This window comes from Canis lupus, chromosome 2 (assembly GCF_011100685.1).
Source record: "Canis lupus familiaris isolate Mischka breed German Shepherd chromosome 2, alternate assembly UU_Cfam_GSD_1.0, whole genome shotgun sequence".
In the NCBI taxonomy this organism is placed as follows: domain Eukaryota; kingdom Metazoa; phylum Chordata; class Mammalia; order Carnivora; family Canidae; genus Canis; species Canis lupus.
The window spans coordinates 46,014,106-46,037,873 of record NC_049223.1 but is presented as its reverse complement, the minus strand read 5'-3'; the positions used below and the strand labels follow the sequence as shown (position 1 = coordinate 46,037,873).

The 23,768-nt window shown below is 38.7% G+C and overlaps 1 protein-coding gene, 1 long non-coding RNA gene and 1 other non-coding gene across 12 annotated transcripts in view; 1 reads left to right on the top strand and 2 right to left on the bottom strand.

The window, feature by feature from the left end:
• PDE4D (phosphodiesterase 4D) overlaps positions 1-23,768 on the top strand; it is a 1,400,346-nt gene that overhangs the window by 393,780 nt on the left and 982,798 nt on the right. The window lies entirely within an intron of this gene.
• The window catches only part of LOC111094478, a 113,305-nt gene that overhangs the window by 45,389 nt on the left and 44,148 nt on the right, over positions 1-23,768 (bottom strand). The window lies entirely within an intron of this gene.
• Positions 9,067-9,173, bottom strand: LOC119870608. The gene has a single exon (XR_005356259.1). It is a non-coding gene; the product is annotated as a U6 spliceosomal RNA (small nuclear RNA).

Below are 23,768 nucleotides of genomic sequence, written 5' to 3'. Positions count from 1 at the left end.
TCTTATTAATTCTTTCAAAGAACCAACTCCTGGTTCTGTTGATCTGTTCCACAGTTCTTCTGGTCTCGATTTCGTTGAGTTCTGCTCGAATCTTTATTAACTCTCTTCTTCTCCTGGGTGTAGGATCTATTTGCTGTTTTTTCTCTAGCTCCTTTATGTGTAAGGTTAGCTTTTGTATTTGAGTTCTTTCCAGTTTTTGAATGGATGCTTGTATTGCGATGTATTTCCCCCTTAGGACTGCTTTTGCTGCATCCCAAAGATTTTGAACGGTTGTATCTTCATTCTCATTAGTTTCCATGAATCTTTTTAATTCTTCCTTAATTTCTTGGTTGACCCTTTCATCTTTTAGCAGGATGGTCCTTAACCTCCACGTGTTTGAGGTCCTTCCAAACTTCTTGTTGTGATTTAGTTCTAATTTCAAGGCATTATGGTCTCAGAATATGCAGGGGATGATCCCAATCTTTTGGTATCGGTTCAGACCCGATTTGTGACCCAGTATGTGGTCTATTCTGGAGAAAGTTCCATGTGCTCTTGAGAAGAATGTGTATTCAGTTGAGTTTGGATGTAAAGTTCTGTAGATATCTGTGAAATCCATCTGGTCCAGTGTATCATTTAAAGCTTTCGTTTCTTTGGAGATGTTGTGCTTAGAAGACCTATCGAGTATAGAAAGAGCTAGATTAAAGTCACCAAGTATAAGTGTATTATTATCTAAGTATTTCTTCACTTTGGTTAATAATTGATTTATATATTTGGCAGCTCCCACATTCGGGGCATATATATTGAGGATTGTTAAGTCCTCTTGTTGAATAGATCCTTTAAGTATGATATAGTGTCCCTCTTCATCTCTCACTACAGTCTTCGGGGTAAATTTTAGTTTATCTGATATAAGGATGGCTACCCCTGCTTTCTTTTGAGGACCATTCGAATGGTAAATGGTTCTCCAACCTTTTATTTTCAGGCTGTAGGTGTCCTTCTGTCTAAAATGAGTCTCTTGTAGACAGCAAATAGATGGGTCCTGCTTTTTTATCCGGTCTGAACCCTGTGCCTTTTGATGGGGTCATTAAGCCCGTTCACGTTCAGAGTTACTATTGAGAGATATGAGTTTAGTGTCATCATGATATCTATTCAGTCCTTGTTTTTGTGAATTGTTCCACTGAACTTCTTCTTAAAGGGGAATTTTAAGAGTCCCCCTTAAAATTTCTTGCAGAGCTCGTTTGGAGGTCACATATTCTTTCAGTTGCTGCCTGTCTTGGAAGCTCTTTATCTCTCCTTCCATTTTGAATGAGAGCCTTGCTGGATAAAGTATTCTTGGTTGCATGTTCTTCTCATTTAGGACCCTGAATATATCTTGCCAGCCCTTTCTGGCCTGCCAGGTCTCTGTGGAGAGGTCTGTTGTTACCCTAATATTCCTCCCCATAAAAGTCAGGGATTTCTTGTCTCTTGCTGCTTTAAGGATCTTCTCTTTATCTTTGGAATTTGCAAGCTTCACAATTAAATGTCGAGGTGTTGAACTGTTTTTATTGATTTTAGGGGGGGATCTCACTATTTCCTGGATCTGAATGCTTGTTTCCCTTCCCAGATTCGGAAAGTTTTCAGCTAGAATTTGTTCAAATACATATTCTGGCCCTCTGTCCTTTTCGGCACCCTTGGGAACACCAATTAAACGTAGGTTTTTCTTCCTCAGGCTGTCGTTTATTTCCCTTAATCTATCTTCATGGTCTTTTAATTGTTTGTCTCTTTTTTTCTCAGTTTCCCTCTTTGCTATCAACTTGTCTTCTATGTCACTCACTCGTTCTTCCACCTCGTTAACTCTTGTCGTTAGGACTTCTAGTTTGGATTGCACCTCATTCAATTGATTTTTAATTTCTGCCTGATTAGCTCTAAATTCTGCAGTCATGAAGTCTCTTGAGTCCTTTATGCTTTTTTCTAGAGCCACCAGTAGCTGTATAATAGTGCTTCTGAATTGGCTTTCTGACATTGAATTGTAATCCAGATTTTGTAACTCTGTGGGAGAGAGGACCATTTCTGATTCTTTCTTTTGAGGTGAGGTTTTCCTTCGAGTCATTTTGCTCAGTGCAGAGTGGCCAAAAGCAAGTTGTATTGGGAAAAGGAGAAAAAGAGAGAAGAGAAAGAAGGAAAGAAAAGAGAAAGAGGAAAAAAAAAAAAAGAAAGAAAAAAAAAAGAAAAAGAGAAAGAAAAAGGAAAAAAGGGGGTGGGGAAGGAAACAAATCAAAAAGCAAAACAAAACAAAACAAAACAAAACAACAACAAAAAAAAAAGAAAGAAGAAAAGAACCACGGGGGAGTATCTTCTGATTCTGTGTACTTTAAGTCCCTTGACTTCCCCTGGACCTTGTCCGTCTAGCTGGTCTTCTGGGGGAGGGGCCTGTTGTGCTGATTTTCAGGTGTTAGCACTTGGGGGAGCTGCTCTGCCCCCTGCCTGGTGCAGGGCTCAGTGGGGTTGTTTACCCCGTGAGGCCCCAGGAGGAACAGCCCCAGTGGCGGGGCCAGCTCTGGAGCCCTGGATTCAGCCCCCGCAGTAACTCCGGAGTTCTCCGTCTGCAGGGCCTGGAGGCTCCGGGGCGGGGCCGCTGATCTGCTCATCTCGCAGCAGGAGCGTCCTTGCTGACCTGGGCCCTCTCGGTCTCTGCCTGTCCCGGGGGGAGGCCGGATCCTGGGCTGTGACCCGGCGCCCTGTGCTCCCGGTCTGCACTGTTGGATTTGCGCTCCCGCCCCGCAGCCCCCTCCGCTGGGAGCCTCTTCCTCCGCCCTAGCCCCTCCGAGCTGCTCCGGGTCCCGCCGTGCGCGCTGCAGCCCTTAGGGAGCTCGGCGCACTCTCCCGGGGCGCAGGTGTCTGTTAGTGTCCCAGGGAGCCCGAGGGCATCCCCGCCCTCCTGGGTCCTGCTCTAACTCCCTGCGAGGCCTTTCCGCCCGGGAAGGTCGGTGCAGCTCCTGCTCCTCCGGGACGGGGCTCTCCTGTCCTGGGGACACTCGCCCCGGCCTCAGCCCGGCTCCTCGTGGGCCCCTCCCCCTTGGATGCCTTTTGTTTCTTTATTTCTTTTTTCCCCGTCTTCCTACCTTGATACAAGCGCGAACTCTTCTCACTGTAGCATTCCAGCTGTTCTCTCTTTAATTCTCAGGCCGAATTCATAGATTTTCAGGATGATTTGAAGGTTTTCTAGGTAATTTGGTGGAGACAGGTGATTTGGAGACCCTACTCTTACGCCATCTTGCCCCGCCTCCTCCATTTACATGCTTTTTTATTGCAATGACATTTGGTAGGACTATGAAATGCATTGAAATTTAAAATACATTATAAGTTTGATAACAATTTCTTGTAAGTGGAATGGAAATACAAGTTTAAGGGGAAATAGTAATAATATTAAATTTCTGGTTGTTAATGAAGGCTTTGTTCATAAATTTTTTTAATGGATAATGGAGACCAAATTACCATGGCATTTTGATTTCATTGGATACAATTTTAGAAAATTATTTATCAGTTTTGTTTGAAAATGTGAGTTTTACAATGAGATAACCTGTTTCTTTTCTTTTTTTTTTAACCTGTTTCTTATAACTATTATTTATTTAGCAAATATTAAAACTTATGATGAAAAAATAATTTTGCCTTGAAAATATATGGGGGAGCAAACAGCTTATCAAAAATATTTTCTTTTCTTTTATTATTATTTTTTTTAGATTTTATTTATTTATTCGAGAGAGAGAGAGAGAGAGAGAGGCAGAGACACAGGCAGAAGGAGGAGCAGGCTCCATGCTGGGAGCCTGATGTGGGACTCCATTCCGGGTCTCCAGGATCAGGCCCTGGGCCAAAGGCAGACGCTAAACCGCTGAGCCACCCAGGCTGCCCCAAAAATATTTTAGATAATATAAAACTGAAGTTTGAAAGTCACTGGCACTGAGAGTTTTTTCCCCAGGTCTGACCTCCTATTCTCAAAATTCTTACATAGACCATTGCCAATTGTAGTCACAGTTAAGCCAAACTCATTTGTCAGGTATGCTAAAAAATACATAGAAATTGGAGATATAAACTTGATAGTGTCAAGTGTTGGCAGGCAACAATTATCTAGAGAATTACAGTCCTGATGAGAATGGTTAGTTAACCTGTGGTCTTTTGAATTTCCTGGGATTAGAATGTTGAAGGTATGTCCTTGAAAAGGCAAGTATGGATATGGAGGGGTGCCTGCCGGCAAAGATTGGAAAGAAAGGCCTTCTTACCTTCCTGGTCAGAGTTAACAAGCTTATGGAGAAAGAGAAGAAAACAAGAGAATGTACCCAATTTAGAAATAAGAGATAGAGAAGAGTGGGTTAGAATGGGATGGACTTTTTCCTTTTAAGTTGAAAGCAAGTTAACAGAAAGGGAGTGGAAAAGAAAGAATTAAAATCTTAACAAAACAAGCAAATAGATAAAATTCATGGTAGGATGAAATATATTCGATTTAAAACAATAGATAAAAAGAAACAGGGCAGCCCCGTTGGCGCAGCGGTTTAGCGCCGCCTGCAGCCCAGAGCGTGATCCTGGAGATCCTGGAGACCCTGGATTGAGTCCCACCTCAGGCTCTCTGTATGATGCCTGCTTCTCCCTCTGCCTGTGTCTCTGCCTCTCTCTCTCTCTCTCTCTTTCTCTGAATAAATAAATAAAATCTTAAAGAAAAAAAAAGTTAGAAACAAATGAGGTCAAAGTTAAAGCAGAAAAATAAATAAATAAATAAAATTAAAGCAGGAAAAGTATTAAAAGAATCAGCTTATGTTGTGAAAATAAACATGCAAAGAAAATGAAAGATTAAGAATTTAGAACTAAAGAAAGTAAAAAAAAAAAAAACCCTAAAGACCTTCAAAAAAAAAAAAACAAATAAACAGTTGGAGGTGAAAGAGTGATAGAAATAGATGGGTGGGGTGCAAAAGTTGAGAGCATGATGACTTAGTGGTAAGTGAGTAGAGAAGGGCCCTCTCTGTCATTTCTTCCAGTAAGGCCTGGTAGCCTGCAGCCCAGTGAATGGAGGACTGCTCACAAGGTGACCCATGTTTCCTTAATACAAACAACTGAGACAGAGGAGTGGCTGAGCTTGGCTCCAAGCAAGTAATTACCTTATATTTCAACATTGTGTTGGGAGGATTATTTAGTGGGGACATTCCTGCATAGATAAGACAGGTGATAGTGGGATAAGGGGGCAAGAGAGAGACTGGGAAGGTGGAGTCTGCATCACCACCACCCCCCTTTCATCTCAATTATGTTGCCACATTTGTTTGTGGTAGGATTGGTTGACTCTGAAAGCCAATGGAGGGAAGTTTGGTGAGAATAAAAGAGCCTGCACACAGAGTGGAGCCTTGCTTCTCACTATCCCAAATAGGAGCAGGTGTGTGCTCTCCAGCTTCTGAGGCCCAAACTGAAGAAAAGGCTCTAACATGACTGTGTCCACCAATGCAGCATTGCAGTAAATGAGAATCTGAATCCCAGCGCAGTTTAGTGCCCAGTGTCCCTGGAGTGCATACTGCCCAGCAAGGCAAAGGTAGCCCTTAGGATAGGTTGCCAAGTGTGTGTGGAAAGAAAGGAGCAGTTAGATGAAGGAGACGATGGCATGTTTTATCATCAACATTTTTTTGTCTTTTGGTGCAGCCAACTTCCCTTCCTTCTTTTCTAGTGACCTTAGCCATTTTTAGCTTCCGGTAGCTTGAGCCACATTGCTTCTCTAAGCACAGAGTTTTCCTCATGATCCCATGCTTAGATCTGCTCTGGGGAATGAGAGCTTTCGTCTCCTGGGCCCTACAGGTGCTGCTAAATCAAAGGCCACTAGTACTATTGTCTTGTCCTACTCTGGTCTCTTATCTAAGATGTTCAGTAGTGATGAATAGATTTTAGCAAAAGTATGGATAGGCATATGAAATAACCTGGAAGCTTGCTTTAAAAACAGACTCCAGCTGTGTCAAGGAATTCTATTCCACTGTCTTTTGGTGGGTGTTTCTTAAATGGGCTACCTGACAGTAATTTGTCAGATTCTTTCTAGGCCTTTTCTCAGAGGTACCAGCCTTGTGAGTATCATGGCACTTAGTATGTTTTCCTGGCAATTTTTTATTCCTGGGAAGATCATTTTACATTAAGATATATATATTTCTAGAAGCAGAGAAATGTCTGAGTAACCTAAACATTTATGGAAGTTAAAATAAGGATGTGTGCTTTTTTAGTAGCATGTCAGAGATTTTCCTGAAAATATCAGGCAAAAGTATCTGACGTGGATTATAAAATGGTTTCTTCTGTAAAAGCAGAATGAACAAAAAGAAAAAAGAATCCTACTACACTATTACTAGATTTCAGGCAGAACTTTAGGAAGTCTGTTATGATAAACAGGAGGAGCAAACATTAATGTATATTGTAAAATGTCACTGCTTGAATGTGGATGTCACTTGATCTCTCAAAACTGATGGATACAAATGAGATTCCATTAACCATGTTGTCTATCCTAACTGCGGAGAGTCTTGGCTCCCCCTCTGCATAACTGTAGCACCCTAGTCTCTCCCGTTCTCACTTTCTCTTCCTGTTCCAATCTCCTCCCTTTATTTCTGAGAGTCTCCAGTATTTTGTACTGCACTGTCAGTAGTTTTACTTCTTGTCATCCCTCATCCCAGTCTCTTTCCTTACTGCCCTATGTCCTTCTAGGCAGGGCCATCTTTTGGTGGCGCCCCATCCCTCTCTCTGTGGATGATGCTTCCGTGGTCTCTGATACCCACACATGTAAGATGGTGGAGGAACTGACCCTTTGCCCACCTCCATGCTGTATTTCATCACCTGTACCTTGAAGCAGAACTGTTGTGCTCAGATTTTTTTTTTAATGATTATAGTTACTTCACAATCTGACTATAAATCCTTTCTTCATTTGGGCTAAAAACCAAATCATCATTTGTGAATATGTTGTAGGGATATACAATATTTTCTGGGAAGAAAGGTGACAGACACCATTACTGTCCCCAAATCCCCACTGTATTAGTTCAGGCTACCATAACACGATCACATGGAATGGGTGGCTTAAATGACAGTAAGTTGTTTTCTCATGTTCTCGTAGTCCGAGGTCATGGGGCCAGCATGGTCAAGTTTCTGGTGAGATCTCTTCCTGGCTTTCAGGTAGCTGCCTTGCTGCTGTGTCCTCACATGGCAGACAAACAGGGCTCTGATGTCTCTTCCTCTTCTTATAAGGGCACCAGGTCCTTAACCTGAATATCCTCCTAATGGCCCTATCTCCAAATATGGTACCGTCAAGAAATAGTTTCACCATATCAATTTGAGCATATAGAATTCATTCCATGGCACCCACTATTCTCTTGTTCCTTTCACAACATGACAACTAGCTCACCTCCTTCCTAGCTCACCTTCCAAAGTAAAAGTGGCTGTCCTAATCAACTCAGGCATATAGTGCTGCCACAGCAAATAGCCAAATTACAAATTCCATTTTGGGCACATTTCAAACAATCGTGTATATAAACGGTATCACAGAAGTCATAACTTCTCTGTGACATGGAATACTTAACTTTCATTCTGGAATTCATTCTCTTACCCGCCTTAGGAACCCACTGACAGAAAGTGAACAACCTTTTAGAATTTCTGGAAAAAAAAAAAAAAAGAAGAAGAGAGTTTTCTTTGAGCCCCAGTTAGGACAGCTGCCTGAGATACACAATCTTCAGGAAGAAGAGAGTGCTCCAGAGAAGGAATGTTTAATACAGTGTTATAAATGTTTTTTGTTTCACTGAGTTATAAATCATCATGATGAAGGACATCCCAGAAAATTAAAAACTTTATCTTATGCTTTTAGTATGTGCAAGGTTGCAGGCTTCGGAGGCGTGGGGATGGAACTTAGGGAGACTTTTTTCAAGTTTGAAATGTTACTTTTAGGTTATTTGCTAATAAAGCAGTTTTATACTGTGGGCTCAGGGTAGAAACAGAGTCCAAACTTTTAAGTTGGTAAGTCATTCCAACCATGGTAAATGTTAAAGTGTGGCTTCCCTGGAGCCCAAGAGCAGGGTCCACAAACATTAAATGTTGAAAATTTCCTTTATCAAATCCCACCTGTAACCATCTCTGTGATATAGCTCTTTAGTCCCTGGGGAAGCCTCTATGATTAGGGTTAAGCCTACTGATACATTCTGGACTTGTAGAATGAAAGACCACAAGTTTGGGACCAGTCAGACCTGAATGAAAGACCACAAGTTTGGGACCAGTCAGACCTGATCCTGAATACTAGCTGCCTTACTTACTACCTGCCAGGAGTGGCAAGCTATGTAAACTCTCTAACACTGAGTTTCATTCTTAGCAAATGAAGAAAATGAATAATACTTATTATCTTGCAGAACTTTTGAAAATTAAAGATAATAAATTAGTGTGCCCCCAGGATTATACCTGGCACATGGCTTACTGACTTGTTATATGATGCTTTGAAGAAGAGAGAGGAGAAGGAGGAGGAGCTGCTTAAGGGGTTCTTTGAAGTCCTCATATGATCTTTCATTCACCGAAACCAACTATAGCATTTTTAGAAGCGGGAGGTTGGGAAAACCATGCTGATAAATTAAATAAGCAATGAGGTGCTGAAGTTCTCCAAATGTTGGAAATTTTGGGTCCATCAAGACACAGTGGTGTTCTAATGTAGCTTTTCTTCTTAAGCTCAATTAGATTTTCTAAATTTTAGATACATTCTTGTATTTACACGAATAATAACTTCATTTTTTTTTTTGAGACATGGAACAATTTATAAGAAAATTCAAGGAGAACTCGTGTGTCTTCCCTCCTGATGTTCAAAGAAATAGACTGAGCTTTCCTTCTGTTTCTTTCAGTCCAAGTTTACATTTGCAAAGCCAGGTGAAGGGGCCTGTAACTGGGCCCAGCCTATCTGTTTTCCTGCCGTTGTTGTCTGCAACATAGATTCTCTTTTCTTTTCTTTTTTTCTTTTCTTTTTTCTTTTCTTTTCTTTTTTCTCTTTCTTTCTTTTCTTTTCTTTTCTTCCTTTTCTTTCTTTCTTTCTTTCTTTCTTTCTTTCTTTCTTTCTTTCTTTCTTTCTTTCTTTCTTTCTTTCTTCTGGAACACTTCACTAATTTGCATGTCATCCTTGCACAGGGGCCATGCTAATCTTCTCTGTATCATTACAATTTCAGTCTGTGTGCTGCCTAAGCGAGCACCAGATTTCACTTTAAAGAACACTTGTCATACCTTAGTGTGGAGGCAAGCAGTAGAGTTTAGCAGTGGAACATGCAAGACACCTCAGCAGTTTTTCATCTCCCCAGAGTTAAAAGACTTGGGGAACATGAGTAAGTGAAATGTGAGCATATATGAGTGAATACATCAGATGTCAGAGTACTGAATTTATTTATGTCAAAAGAGAGCAGAGAATGCTATCCATTTATTACTCTTGTTTTTGAAATTGCTTTTCCCTCTATTATTTTGTTATTTTATTGTCTTTGATCATTGTAGAAGCGTCAGAAATTACAGAAAAGCAGAAAAATTATAGATGGTGATGGATGACGATGTAATCGTGTGACAGTAAAATGCTTTATTGAGTACTGAGCTCCCTGCTGGATTATAGAAAGAACACATGAATAGATAAAAGCACAACGATTTTCTTTTCACTGTGTCTCGGGAGAAAACAATGCAGATCAGCATAGATGGAAGCAAATGAGATTAGTTAAAAGAAGGAACTTAAATAACATAGACCGAGGCAGATTAATGATTACGAAAGAGATGACTCACCTAATAAAAACATAAATGAGAAAAAAGTGTTGTTTCATCTGAGACTTTATTGGTCTTTTTCCTGAGGTGATTTTATGCTTTAGGAAGGAATCACACAGTATAGAATGAGACAGAGAGTTGATAATTATATGGTTAGCTGAATTAAATGATTCTAGATCCCAAATTGAATATTTCATTTTTGTTTTCTAGGTCAACTGTCTACATAGTTTCACTGAACTGAGTTGGTTATAAAAACTCTACTATGCTATTAGGAGACTGCTAATCTCCATGAAATAGGTAGAACTACCATGCAAGAATATGCTGTGTGCAGGGACATACAATAAGTTTTAAAGTATTGATAAAACTTTTAGGGTCATGTAACCTACTCACACACTTAATCACTGTAAGATATAATATAGAAAGTGCGTGGAAAACGTAAATTTCAGACATGAAAAAAGAGGTCATACGCACACATGTATGTGCAATAACCTAGCTTTTAAGGAGTCATGGTTAAACATAGATTCTATCTGACTTATCCAATTTCATAGTAGTAGAACAAAGAACTTCTTTGGAGAAAGAAGCTTTTACTCAAGACATGCTTTTCTGAATCTTTCTGAGTTGAGCAAAAAAGGAAACCAGAAAGGCCCAGAAATCACAGTGTGTGTATTTATTAGGATTGATTCACTAGTGTGTTTGGTTTTCCATCCTACATAAAGGCATGGGCTTTACCTAGAGGGTAAGAATTACCTGCAGTTCCTGCTCTCTTTTTTTTTAGTTAAGTCCGTAGAATGATGCATTGGGCATACAGAACAGCAGTCGCCAAATGCCCTTGAAAACTCAGGCAAATAGACCACATCACATTTCATTATGTGACCCTGATGAGGCATGACATTTATATTGGGATAAGAAATGCCAATATAATTGAAGGTATTGGAAATGGCCCTTTGAGGAAAGGTGATGAATTATCCATTGCCTTAATCTAAGAAAAGAAGATGGAGAAAAAGTAAAGGAGGGGTTTGATTTCATACGCGAGTGGTTCAATAGATAGCATCTTAATGGATTTTGCGTGGCATGTTCCTAGCTGTTCTTGTGGCCTCTTTTTGGTAAAGAGAGTCAAATGAACAAGCTCGAAAGTCTTCCTATTTTAAAGTGGATGAATGGAAAATGAGGAGATTGCACAGTGGAGGCTGTCTGTGCCTGTTAGTAACACTGCCTGGGTTTCTTCCAATTGAAAACAGTATAGAGCTCAGATTATGAAATTGCTCTGCTCTGAGGGGTAGTTTTGGTTAGTGGCATAAACTCTGGTGCTAGACAGCTTGGTTTCAAATGTTAGTTCCTCTCCTTAATAGCTATGTGACCTTGAGCAAAGTATTTGACCTCTCTTAGTTCTCATTGTCCTCATCCATAAAATGGACACCACAATAAATCATACTTCAGAGTTTTGTTTCAAATATTAAATAAATTGATACTATGAAGGTTTTTAGAGCATTTTGTGGCACAATGTAAGCCCTCCATAGATGTTAATTGCTATGGAGATGTATTTTTCCAAAATAAAAACTGCTTTATTATTTTTCATCTGATGATGAAACTGATATGTGTTTATTCTTTAGGAGATAGATTTTAGAGATAGAAAAAAGAGAAAAAGTTATTTGGAATCAATTTACCCTCAGATAACTTGGAAGGATAATTTAGGTATTATCCTTCAAGACAGTTTTTTTTGTGTAAAACACACATAATGTATAAAAATATGTCACGCGCATATCTCATTGGGCCACTCTTCTGCTACTCCATTCCACCAGTAAAATAAAAATGCAAATTAACCTGTGACACCGTCATCTATCTCAATCCAATGGTCCTCAGAGATAGCATCTTCTAGAAAGTTCTTGAGTTCCTCACCCCCTTCTGAATCCCCATTATTATTGTACTCTATGCTCACTTCATGGGGCCCTTAACACATTTGCTTCCTCATTCAGGATATATTTATTGAATACTTTTTCTGTGTCAGGTATCGCATGAGGTTTGATGTAATAGTGGTCCCTGACTTGATGGAACTTAAATCTTTGGGGAGAAAAAAAATGCACTAATCAAATACACAATTTATAAACAGTGGTAAATCTTATAAGGAATGTTCCAGAGTAATTGCTCTGTAAGAAATTCATCTATAGGATGAATTATAAACAACAATAGGAACTGTGATTGCAGAGAGGCTATACGTGTTACAAACCCAGTTATTGTAAGAATAACAATTAGGAGGAGAGAGGAGGATAGGAGGAAGGGAAGGAGAGATAGAAAGAGAGAATGTGAAAACACTAAGATGTTTTTCAAAACATCCTTTTTCAAAAAAGAGGAGGGTGAGTTGTCTACTTTTTCTAACACAATATCTTGTGGCTATATAAAGTTTAATAATTATATTTTCAAGTTATTTTCTTACTGTTGATAATTATAATTAAATTAATAATTTTAAATAAAAATAACAGTAGTACACAATTCACATTTTTAGGGAAATATTTCTCTCATTTCTCTTCTTTCTATGAACCAAACCATCTATCATAATACATTCTTAGAAAGATGTCTGAAATCATGTTTACCTAACATTAATGCTTTCTGTTTAGTGCTGAAATTGTACAATTGTTTTCATTTCGTTCTTGTTCTTTCCTTTATATGTAAATTTTAGGTAAGTATATATCAGCTTTTAAGAAAAGTGGTTTTCCTAAGAAAAAGAGATTGAAGCAATTATGCCCAAATGGTTGTAACAAAAACTCTCTTGAAAGTTGTCTTGAAGATTAAAAATGAGGTATGTAAGGTGCTTGGTACAAAGCCTGAAATACAGTGAGTGGTACATAGGATAACTCTAACTCACTTGTGGGTTTTTGCATTTAATGGACAAAGAGATAGGAGAGGCTGCATGGACGATGGCTGACACAGTTTGGAGCATTTAAGCTTGAAATTCAAGATGATGATGATATAGAAGAGGAAGTTCAGAGAATAAGGTTATAAAATAGTTTAATAGCATGAGTATGGAAAGAGAAATGGAGCAAGGAATAACAATACATCGGGAAAAGCTTGCTTACAAACCGTCTTCACCATCACTCTTGTTTATACTACAGAGGGAAGATGGGAGCCTCTACTGCTTTGTATTCAAGGATTTGCATACTGTATTTTTCTTATCTCCTCTGTTAAAGAAGTCTTTAAGGTCTTATAATATAATCTCTTATTTTTTCTTTTAATACTTTCATAGTTCTGTTTATTACATTTAGGTTTTAAATCCATCTGTAAATGCGATTATGCTTGTGCCATAAAGGATTATATCTTTTTTTCTAAATGGATACCAGTGCTCCCATCACCATATACTGAAATAGCCATGTTTTCTTCATCTACTTGAAATGCTACCTTGATTATGGTAAGATTTCCATGTCATTGTAGTAAGTTTTCATATATACATGGTCTGGTTTTGACCTGTATTCTGTTCCATAATAAATTTGTCTAGTGCCTTGCCAATACTACCTTTGATTACTGCAAATTTGTATGACTCTACATAAGGCTAGTAAGAATGGAAAAGGGAAGATGGATTGGAGGCTTTTTTTAAAAGCAAGTGAAATTGACAGAATGCTGTGGCTGTTTGTATGCTGATGGTGAGAGAGCAGAATAAAGGGTGACTCCCAGATATCGAGTTGTTTCTATTTGATGGATTATTGTCTTACTGTTGGAGAGGGGAAAAATGTTCTTATAACTGGGCTCAGAATTAAATTGGCATGAGACAGATCAACAGGAGAAAACCTAGTGTAATTTCATATGTGTGGGGAATTTGCATAAGCATGAGACTCCAAAGACAGTCAGGCAAAATGAATAATATATGTCATCCTGAATTAAGGAGGAGATATGGGGTCTGGAACATCAAAGGGAAGAAAAGCAATTCACAGATACGGAAGAGTAAATGTTTCGTGAACAAATGTTTGCTGGACTGTTCAGAAACAATGGGAGAGAGGCAAGAATTTTAACAAACAGACTTTGCTAAATTCCTCCCTGTCTACCACCTCTGGTTCAAATTATTAGACTGTGGTTATCTATGGTGGCAGCTCTCTTACTGGAGCAGGTCCTCTCTCTAAATTATTTTTAGGCAATTAGGAGGAAGGTTAAAGCTGCTTCTTGTTTTCGGTTTAAAATAATCTGCCATGCTGAAGTGGCGCATTTTGGGGGGACCTACTTGTAGCCCCTACAACATCAAGGGAAAACAGGTGCAGGAGGAATAAAGAAACAGAAAGAAGAGCTATTATGTGAGGATGGATGGTAAATCAAATTTGAACATGCTGTATTTCACTTTCCTGCAAGGTATGCAGGTAGAGCAGACTTGCAGGTCTTGAAGTTGCAACTGGAGATTTAATTTTATGAGTCATCACATGCAGATTGCAGTTAAACTATGAGAATGAATGAAATGATTCTAGCAGAGAAGAATGCAAGCAGTGGCTGAAGTAGTCTTCAGTATCACACCTGGGGTGGCTTCCTCTTGTGGCTGATACAATTTTCCCTGTAACACTCTGGCAGGTTCCTCAGGCAGCCTTAGCTTATTGGTACAATCTCTACACACTGCTTTGGGTCTTTTGAATCTCCATACTTGAACCTATAAGTTCTACAAAATATTCTTACAGTATTTCTGTGATAATGTATCATCTTCAGTATTCTCTGTTTTCTTATTCCAGGAAAATTATTAGTTGGCTATAGAAACTCTAAGATGAATTTCACCGTGTCGTATTTTTCCTACCTTATTTTTTGTCTTCTAAAGAAATTCTAGAGGCACTTGGGTGGCTCAGTCAGTTAAGCATCTGCCTTTGGCTCAGGTCATGATCCCAGGGTCCTGGGATGGAGCCTTTGTATTGGGCTCCCTGCTTAAAAAGGAGTCTGCTTCTCCCTCTGCTTCCCTCCATTTGTGCTCTTGCTCTCTCTCTCTTTCTCTCTCAGTAAATAAATAAAATCCTTTTTAAAAGTTGAAATTCTACTTTCTAGGAATGTCTCTCATATTTAAATATATATATATATATTTTTATTTTATTTATTCATGAGAAACACAGAGAGGAGAGAGAGAAAGGCAGAGACACAGGCAGAGGGAGAAGCAGGCTCCCCGCAGGGAGCCTGACGTGGGACTCGATCCCGGGTTTCCAAGATCATGCCCTGGACTGAAGGCGGTGCTAAGCTGCTGAGCCACCCAGGCTGCCTCATATTTATATTTTAACCCTTCCATTGACTCTTTTAGCAATCCTGTTTTTATTAGCTCTTTCTTGTTCTCTAATTATTACATTACCATGACATCTTGATTGTGTTATAGTGAAGAAATATTTTCTTACATCTCTCTTAGGATAGTAATTGCAAGTATTAATGAATTTTCTCCAATTTTTTTTCATTTCATTTCTTTTCTTTTTTTTATTTTTTTTTTTCATTTTTTTCTCCTTTGTCTCTTTCAAGGCAGGTTTTCTTCAGATGCCTGATGAGCCATGGTCTTCCTTTATTCAAGTTCAAGGGATGGAAAGCTGAATGAACTCTGACTTGCATTTTGCTTTAGGGTGATGGTGCTGAATTAATGGTTTGATGGATGATCAGAACATGCCAGATTATGGAGATCTTTCATGTGGAGCTATTAGTATTTCCCTTTATTTACTTATATCAGTGAAATTTTTGCTTTTAGTGAAGGGTCTTCGAATATTTCCCTCTTGCAGTAAGACATAACACCTGGAATGGGTAGTGACTCCTTCTAGATTTAGAGACTTAGAGAAAACGTTTATTATCAGTTCTTCTTTTCACTTCTGTCCTCTTTCCTGACTTCACTGTACTTGACGTTTTGGATTTCTAAACCATCTTGGTTAGACAAGGCAATCTCAATTTCTCTCTCCCTCATTTATATCCCTTTTAGGCACTTCAAACTGTGGTTTATTTTACTGTTTCATTAAGTATCACTTTATCTGTCTTAGCGCCTTCATTTGTTGAAATCTTCTGTTTTCTGATGACTGTTCCTGTTCCTTACTACCATTATGGTTTTGTACATTTCTCCTCCCCTTTGCTGGCATCTGTGATGGGAGAGATAATAAATATATACAACCATATTCTAGGAATTTCACATAGGACAGCATATGATACAAATAATTATCAACTTATGCAGTTATCCCAAGAGCTCAGAATTAGGGAATTAGGAAGGCTGCTAGCAGAATTTAAGAAACCAGGAGGTGCAAAGATTACAGACAGTTGCCACTAATGTTCTCAGATGCCCACAACACAAAAGCGAACAGTTCGTAGCAAAATTTTCAGTGTATTATGGGTTTTGCCAAATGCATAATGCCATGTACCTGCCATTGCAGTATCATGAAGAAAAGAAGTACATTCTTTTTTTTTTTAAGAAGTACACTCTTATTGAAAAAAATTATACATATTGGATAATATGAGGATAGGTAGAATTTCTAATTTCATCGTTGTTTCTAGTTTCCCACAGAGGCTAGAAACAGTGTACCGATATGGAAGGCATCCGTTCAATAAAATGTATATGTGTGTATGTGTGTGCGCTTTTTTTCAACATGAAGATATGAGTTAAGGTAACCATTCAGGATTCTATAACAATAAATAACTGTGATTTGGAAATTTATTTTTCTTCATAAAAACAAACAAGGAAGATTTTCCTATTATGGTATTATCATATGGCATCTATCTATCATATTAATGGCAATCCTGGCTTGTACTTTTTGTCTCTAAAATGTTACAGGGGATTAAGAGGCTGGCTATATAGACTCCTTCATTGTATTTTAACAGTAACCTTGCAGATGTTATTATGGAGTATTCTAACATTTATGATCTTTCACCAGTTCCCTGTTAGCTTCATTCCATAAAAGAGCTTCTTATAGAAATACTTTTTAGTAGGTCTTATTTATTTTATCTTTTCTTCCCCCAGGAAACAAGTTAAGAGTATAGATGGCATTTTCTGAGGATTTTACTTTCATTTATATCTTTATATATTTGGATAGACAATGTTCACAATAATAGTGCTAAAATCCCAAAACAAAAAGAGGAATATTTTATAAAGGATAAATAACTCTTAAGGGGATTTATCATTTAACTCTGAAGGCTTTCTTCCTTTTCCTTTCTTTCTTTCTTTCTTTCTTTCTTTCTTTCTTTCTTTCTTCACTTTTCATTATTTTGGTTTAGGAGACTGCTTATAGAATTGTCTTCTCTTAGTATAATATAAAATCAGCAGATTAAATGCAAAAAAGTAAATAAAAATAAAACCAGGAGTGTCCACAGTTTATTACACTACTCATTTTTATCATACTCAAGTGGAATTTTAATGATTCTGATACAGGAGTGAGAGCAATCACCGTCACTTAAAGTGCTCAGAGCTTTAGTTACACGTTCAGGAGCTTTTAAAATCTCACCACTTTTTCAAATGTCCTTTATTTTATTTTATTTTATTTTAAAGATTTATTCACTTATTTGAGAGAGAGAGCGCATGCAAAAGTGGGAGGAGCAGAGGGACAGGAAGAGAAAATCTCAAGCAGACTCCATGCTGAGCACTGAGTCTAAGGCGGGTTCAATCTCAGGACCCTGAGATCATGATCTGAGCTGAAACACGAGTCAGTTGCTTAACTGACTGCACCACCCAGGTGCCCTCAGGTGACCTTTAAACATCAACTTTTGGCCCCTTGCTTTTTCATGGGTTTGGCTAACTGAGGGTCAGTTGTAGGGTATTTCCTTGTGATTTTTCTATACTTCAAACAGAGGATCTAAACCCAACAATCTGTAAAACAGCAGATTTGGAGAATCTTACTAAGTTTCTGTCCAGAACAGTCATACTTGTACAAACATTTTATATCAACATGATTACAGTCAGTTGTAATACTGTGTTCCAAACCTAGAAATGAGAATTATGTAACTTAACTTCTTTGTGAATATGTCATCTCCTTCCCTTCAGATGAAAAAATGGCCTTCATTATAAGTACCTATATCCAGACCTCATCTAAATCCAAGAACAAAACACTGAAGTTAGGAATTTGGTATTATTTTTATGTTAGTTATTTAACTCAGTATTTATGGAGTGGAAGACAGTGTGCTCATCAAATAATCTGACTTCAGTGGTCTCACAGCTAGTTAGTGAGAGAGACCAGCCCAGAAATAAGAAAATAAGAGCAATATAATATTCTAAATGGAAGCTAGAGATAGTACCCTAGGGCTGGGAAAGGGTTATTGAGGAGGAAGCGAATGAGGAAACGCTTCTGAGAGGAGGTATTAGCAGAGCTGGCTATTTACAGATGTGAAAGATTTATTTTGGTTGATAAAGGATAGATTGAAGGAGGGTTTCATGGTTTGGGGGGCAAAGAGTGCATATTGGAATCACAGGTATATTAGCTAAGGCCAGGTATGTGGAGGAATCTGAGTATTTTAGTGTTGCTAAAACAAAACAATACGTCATGGAGCAATGAGAAATAAACCAGAGGGGCTGGCTGAGAGGGATCAGCTCCAAAGGAACTAATAATCCTGTTGTGATGCTCAGGGTGGGAGGGGCTCAAAGGGCTCAAAAGATACTGAAGTATGTTCAGCAAGGGAGAGAAATGGATGGAATTGTGCTTTTCAAAGATTACTCTGTTGGTTGCACAAAAAACAAGTTTAAGAGGCAAAAGATCAATTAAAATGTTTTAATAGCCAAAGTAAGACCTCAGAACCTGTCCAAAGGTGGCCAGAAAGGAGGCAAGGTACATTAGATCTAAAAAATTAGAAAGTAAAAATCAGTATTACTTGCTGCTTCTTTGGTTGCTGAGAGTGAGAGACAGGAATGATGTCTGTAATTCTAGCTAGGTTTCCTGGGTGGATGATTGTACTGTTGGGGGTGGGGAGAGAAGAAAATAGGACAAGAGTAGCCTGGCTGGTTCATTGAGTGAAGTATGTGACTCTTGGTTTTGGGGTTGTGAGTTCAAGCCCCACGATGGGTGCAGAGATTACTTAAAAATAAAATCTTAAAAAAACATGAGCTGGTTTGAGGGGGAAGATAGTTAAATTTGAGCATGTTGCCTTTGAGTTTCCTGTGAGACACACAGTCTGCAAAGACTGGTAAGCATTGAAGTGTACACGTTGCAGCTGGAGGTACATACATAGAAGTCATCAGATAGAAGCTGCTGTTAAATCTGTAAGAGTGAATGAGTTTATTCTGTGAAAGTGAGGTGGGCTGGGATCCTAGAAACACTAAATTTTAATAGATGCATGACAGAAGAAGAGTCCTGTAGAATATTCTTCGTGGAAGGGGCAAGAAACTACCCTCCTGGGTTTGTTTTTGTTTTTTTTTTTTTGTTTGTTTGTTTTATGATAGTCATACAGAGAGAGAGAGAGAGGCAGAGACACAGGCAGAGGGAGAAGCAGGCTCCATGCACCGGGAGCCCGACGTGGGATTCGATCCCGGGTCTCCAGGATCGCGCCCTGGGCCAAAGGCAGGCGCCAAACTGCTGCGCCACCCAGGGATCCCCAGCCTCCTGGTTTTTGAGGATCTATAGCCTCAGTTTCATTTTGGGAAAATTTTTGTTGCCAATTTCTGTTGATTTTATGACGTTCTTTTAAAGTTTTCTCATGACTAAATTCTACCAACATACTTTAGGCCTCTAAGGCATATGAGCTTTCAGATGCCTCATTGCAGATGACCCACATGACTGCATGTGAAGATAAGCATATCCTAACACTTGTGTTTTGTTACTTTTCAAGTTCTAAACTTTTGGATATTTGCTGGATTGATTACCAGTCTCTATCTCAATCTTGCATAACACCTTCATACCTTTTCCTGTCATCATCTCAGTGTCCGTTAGTTTCTAATTTCTTCTGTGCAAAGACTTTGCTTTCATCAAGCATGAGCTGTCATTCAATTACCTATCTCTATCATAGAAGAGCCCACTATTTTTTTTTTTTGAGCCCACTATTTTTATTCATCTTAAAGTATGGCTAAAATTTCAATTCTAAAACAATTATTTATATATGTAAGAAAGGTTTTCTGGTGAGATGTTAAATGTGCTATCCAACGAAATCTTTAGATAAACACTGAACTTTAATAAAATGGGTGTAAGTTCTCCCCATCCATAGAAAGTCATAATATCAAAGTAGAAATTTGTGTGTCTGCATACACATGCATGTATGCTGCTGTGCACACATGACAGCTTGCATGTGCAAAATGTTGACCACCAAATGCAGTTGTAAATGAAAAGTCATAGTCTAAAAACTGGAAAGGATACTTTATTTTAAAGAGACAGAAACTCGGGCCAGAAAGATAAGGTAAGTTGCCAAACATTGAGAGCAGAGCTCAGAACTTGAGCCCCTTAACTTCTCTTTTGGAATATATCATTGTGCTTTCAAATTAGAGATACATAGAATCATAGAATGAGAAGAATCTGTGATTATTCAGAGCTCACTTACAGCACAGTCACCTAATCTAAACACTCTGCTGTCTCTCTTGCAGGGGAAATTCACACACTGATCACTGATGTTGGCCATGTACTTTCTATGAATTGTGTCACTGCTGCTGCTCCTCCTCTTTCTCTGTCATTCATATATGACAGACATAGAGCAGAGTTTCAGTATAAACTTCTATTTGGGGGGTTCATGCTTCCAATTCTCAGTATTGCCTATAAGCCTCATTTGGAAAAGACATTTATTTTTTTTAAAGATTTTTATTTATTTATTCATGAGAGAGAGAGAGAGAGAGAGAGAGAGAGGCAGAGACACAGGCAGAGGGAGAGGCAAGCTCCCTGTGAGGAGCTCGATGCAGGATTAGATCCCAGGACCCCCAGGATTGCGACCTGAGCCAAAGGCAGATGCTCAACCACTGAGCTACCCTTTTCCACCCTGGAAAAGACATTTAATATAGGCCAGTGATCTTTTGTATTTTGAGTTGAGCTAGAAAATGCAGTGATGATGACTTCAAGGAAGACTCCGTATTTTACTGACAATGAAGAAGTCAGGCATTTTTTAGGAGGAGAAGTCAGAATATGATTCATACATAAATTGGTACTTTTACAAGTTTTTGACATGGCAGTTACCCAGGTTTTATACTGAAATCAGTTGAAAGGCAATGAGCAGCCACTGAAGGGCTTCTTATCACCCTATGGTTTCATTAGGAAAATTGTACAGCGAGGATACGGAAGTTCATGGTACTTCCTTCTTTTATTAGTGTTTGTATATTGTCTTTATTCACTTTTCTTTTCTTCCCTTCTTTACCTCTCATCTCTTACCTCCCCTCCATCTTGGTTTCATTGTTAAACTTTTACCTTTTCTTTTCCCATTTGTAAATGATTTTGCTTTTTTCTGTTATCACCCTCTCCATGCTGTGGTATTTGATGCGGATGGCATAGAGTAGAGGATCACAGCACAGGCTCTGCGGTCAAACTTCCTGGCTTTGAGGCCTAGCTCCACAACTTACTGGTTCACCTTGGGGAAGTCACCTAACTTTAGGCTCTTTCAATTTTCTTATCTTTTATGGATAATTCTTTCTACTGCCTAAGAGTTATTATGTGGATGAAGTGAGAAAACATATGAAAGTGCTTAGGACAAGGCATGGTACCTAGCTACTTTTATATGTGCAATATATGCATATTTTATTATATATAATACATCATGTGTGATATACTATATATGCAGTTTTTTATATATACAATTATTGTTACTGGAAAGGAGACTGGGCTGGGTTGTTTTAGACCAGTATTTTTTTTTAGATTTTGTTTATTTATTTATGAGAGATACAGAGACACAGGCAGAGGGAGAAGCAGGCTCCACGCAGGGAGCCCGACGTGGGACTTGATCCTGGGTCCCCAGGATCATACTCTGGGCTGAAGGCGGCGCCAAACTGCTAAGCCACCAGGCCTGCCCTAGACCAGTTTTTATAATTTATTTATCTTTGGTTTGAAGGAAGGTGTGAGAAATGAACTACAGAGATGTGTGCACACCTTAAAGACATTAGCCACACTGATTTCCCCTTGTTCTCTCTCTCTGCACAGACTCCTATGCAAATGTGTCATTGTTTCTAAGTGTTTGGAGCTTACATGAAACAGCAGAGGGAAGTACCTCTGTGTGAGCAGAAATTTCATTGGTAGACTACTAAGGTTTTATTTTTTTGTGATTTTATACTACAGCTTTTTTTTTTTTTAAGATAGTAAATGTAACAGATATTTTCAGTCTATAATATGATATAAGAGAATCCTACTCAATCAAAAGGTGTATGGTCCCTTCCCTCCAAGAGCTGTTAGCCTTCTGAGAAAGCTAAATAATAGGCAGTTTGGAATATATGACTGTATTTGTGGATGCCACTGATCTTTGTGATGTCCTACATGAACCTTTTCCCCCTCTTCTTACTCCTTGATAATGACTTCACAACTGTAATTACCTCTTTATATTTGTTGAGTTGCTTCTTGCCGTCTATGAATATTGTAGCATTTTGGACAGAGCTAAATTTTAGAATGTCTTAGGAATGTGTTAGTTGTCCAATCTTACTCCCTTTCCCCACAGTCTTTGTTTTAATTTGTTTTGTTTTGTGTGTTTCCTGTAGGTGGAAATAACCCAGGCAAGAGAATAACATTTGATATAGAACCAAATATGCTTATTTAGGAGAAAATACTTAAAGTGAAAAGGCTATGGTCTTCTTTTTTTTTTTTTTTTTTAAGAATTTTATTTATTCATGAGACACACACAGAGAGAGAGAGAGAGAGAGACAGAGACACAGGCAGAGGGAGAAGCAGGCTCCATGCAGGGAGCCTGACGTGGGACTCGATCCCAGGTCTCCAGGATCACACCCCGGGCTTCAGGAGGCGCTAAACCACTGCGCCACCGGGGCTGCCCGAAAAGGCTATGGTCTTAATGAGCATCCTTTGGTTGAGAATTTGGTTATTTTCAAATGTTACCATTAAAATTGTATTCCATGTAATAGGTTTGTAACCTTGTCCTGGCAAGGCACAAAAGGGTCTCTGGTTGCCTATGCTTTCCCCTATGTATGGTTTGCTCTTAGCGGGTGGCTAAGATGTGACCAAGAGTGATTCATCTTTTTCCCAACAGAAAGGGAAGCTCTGGACAACAGTACCCTAAAAGTACTGTAAAGAATTATGATTATAGGTACAAAATTCTAAGAAGAAATAAGCCATGGGCAGCCCGGATGGCTCAGTGGTTTAGCGCCACCTTCAGCCCAGGGCGTGATCCTGGAGACCCGGGATCGAGTCCCGTCAGACTCCCTGCATGGAGCCTGCTTCTCCCTCTGCCTGTGTCTCTGCCCCTCTCTCTCTCTCTCTCTCTCTCTCTCTAGGTCTATCATGAATAAATAAATAAAATCTTAAAAAAAATAGAAATAAGCCAAACACAAGACCACCAACCAACATTTTCACTTTTAAACCAGTGGGATATAGACACCATAGATATATGTATATTTTGTGTGTAGCTATATAATATACATATTCATGTATATATATAAAATAACACAGGGGACAATATGTGTGTGTGTGTGTGTGTGTGTATATATATATATGTATATGTATTGGCCTCTGTTATTTTAAATTATATTTTTAAGACTTTATTTTATTCTTTTTTTTAAGATTTTATTTATATATTCATGAGAGACACACAGAGAGAGGCAGAGACACAGGCAGAAGGAGTAGCAGGTTCCCTATGGGGAGCCTGATACGGGATTAGATCCCAGGCCCCCAGGATCCAACCTGAGCCAAAGGCAGATGCTTAACCACTGAGCCACCCAGGCGTTCCTACTTTGTTCAGCTAAAATAAAGTATTCTACTTCATAGAGAGAAGGGAGTTTTCTTTATGAAATTTCAGTTATTAAAGAATTCCAGGTTCATCTAATTTTAAGTAGGAATGTTAAAGAAGCTAAAAGCACCTTATTGCTTAAAATATTACCTCATATGTCTTGAAGTTAATGAAACAAGAGTGCACATTTAGGGTATTGAGAGAGTTAATGCCAGTGTTTATTATCTGACAAATTACTTAGGGACTGACTCTGGCATTGTGAAATAGGTCATTATAAGGTGACATTAGTCTTGAATGAACAT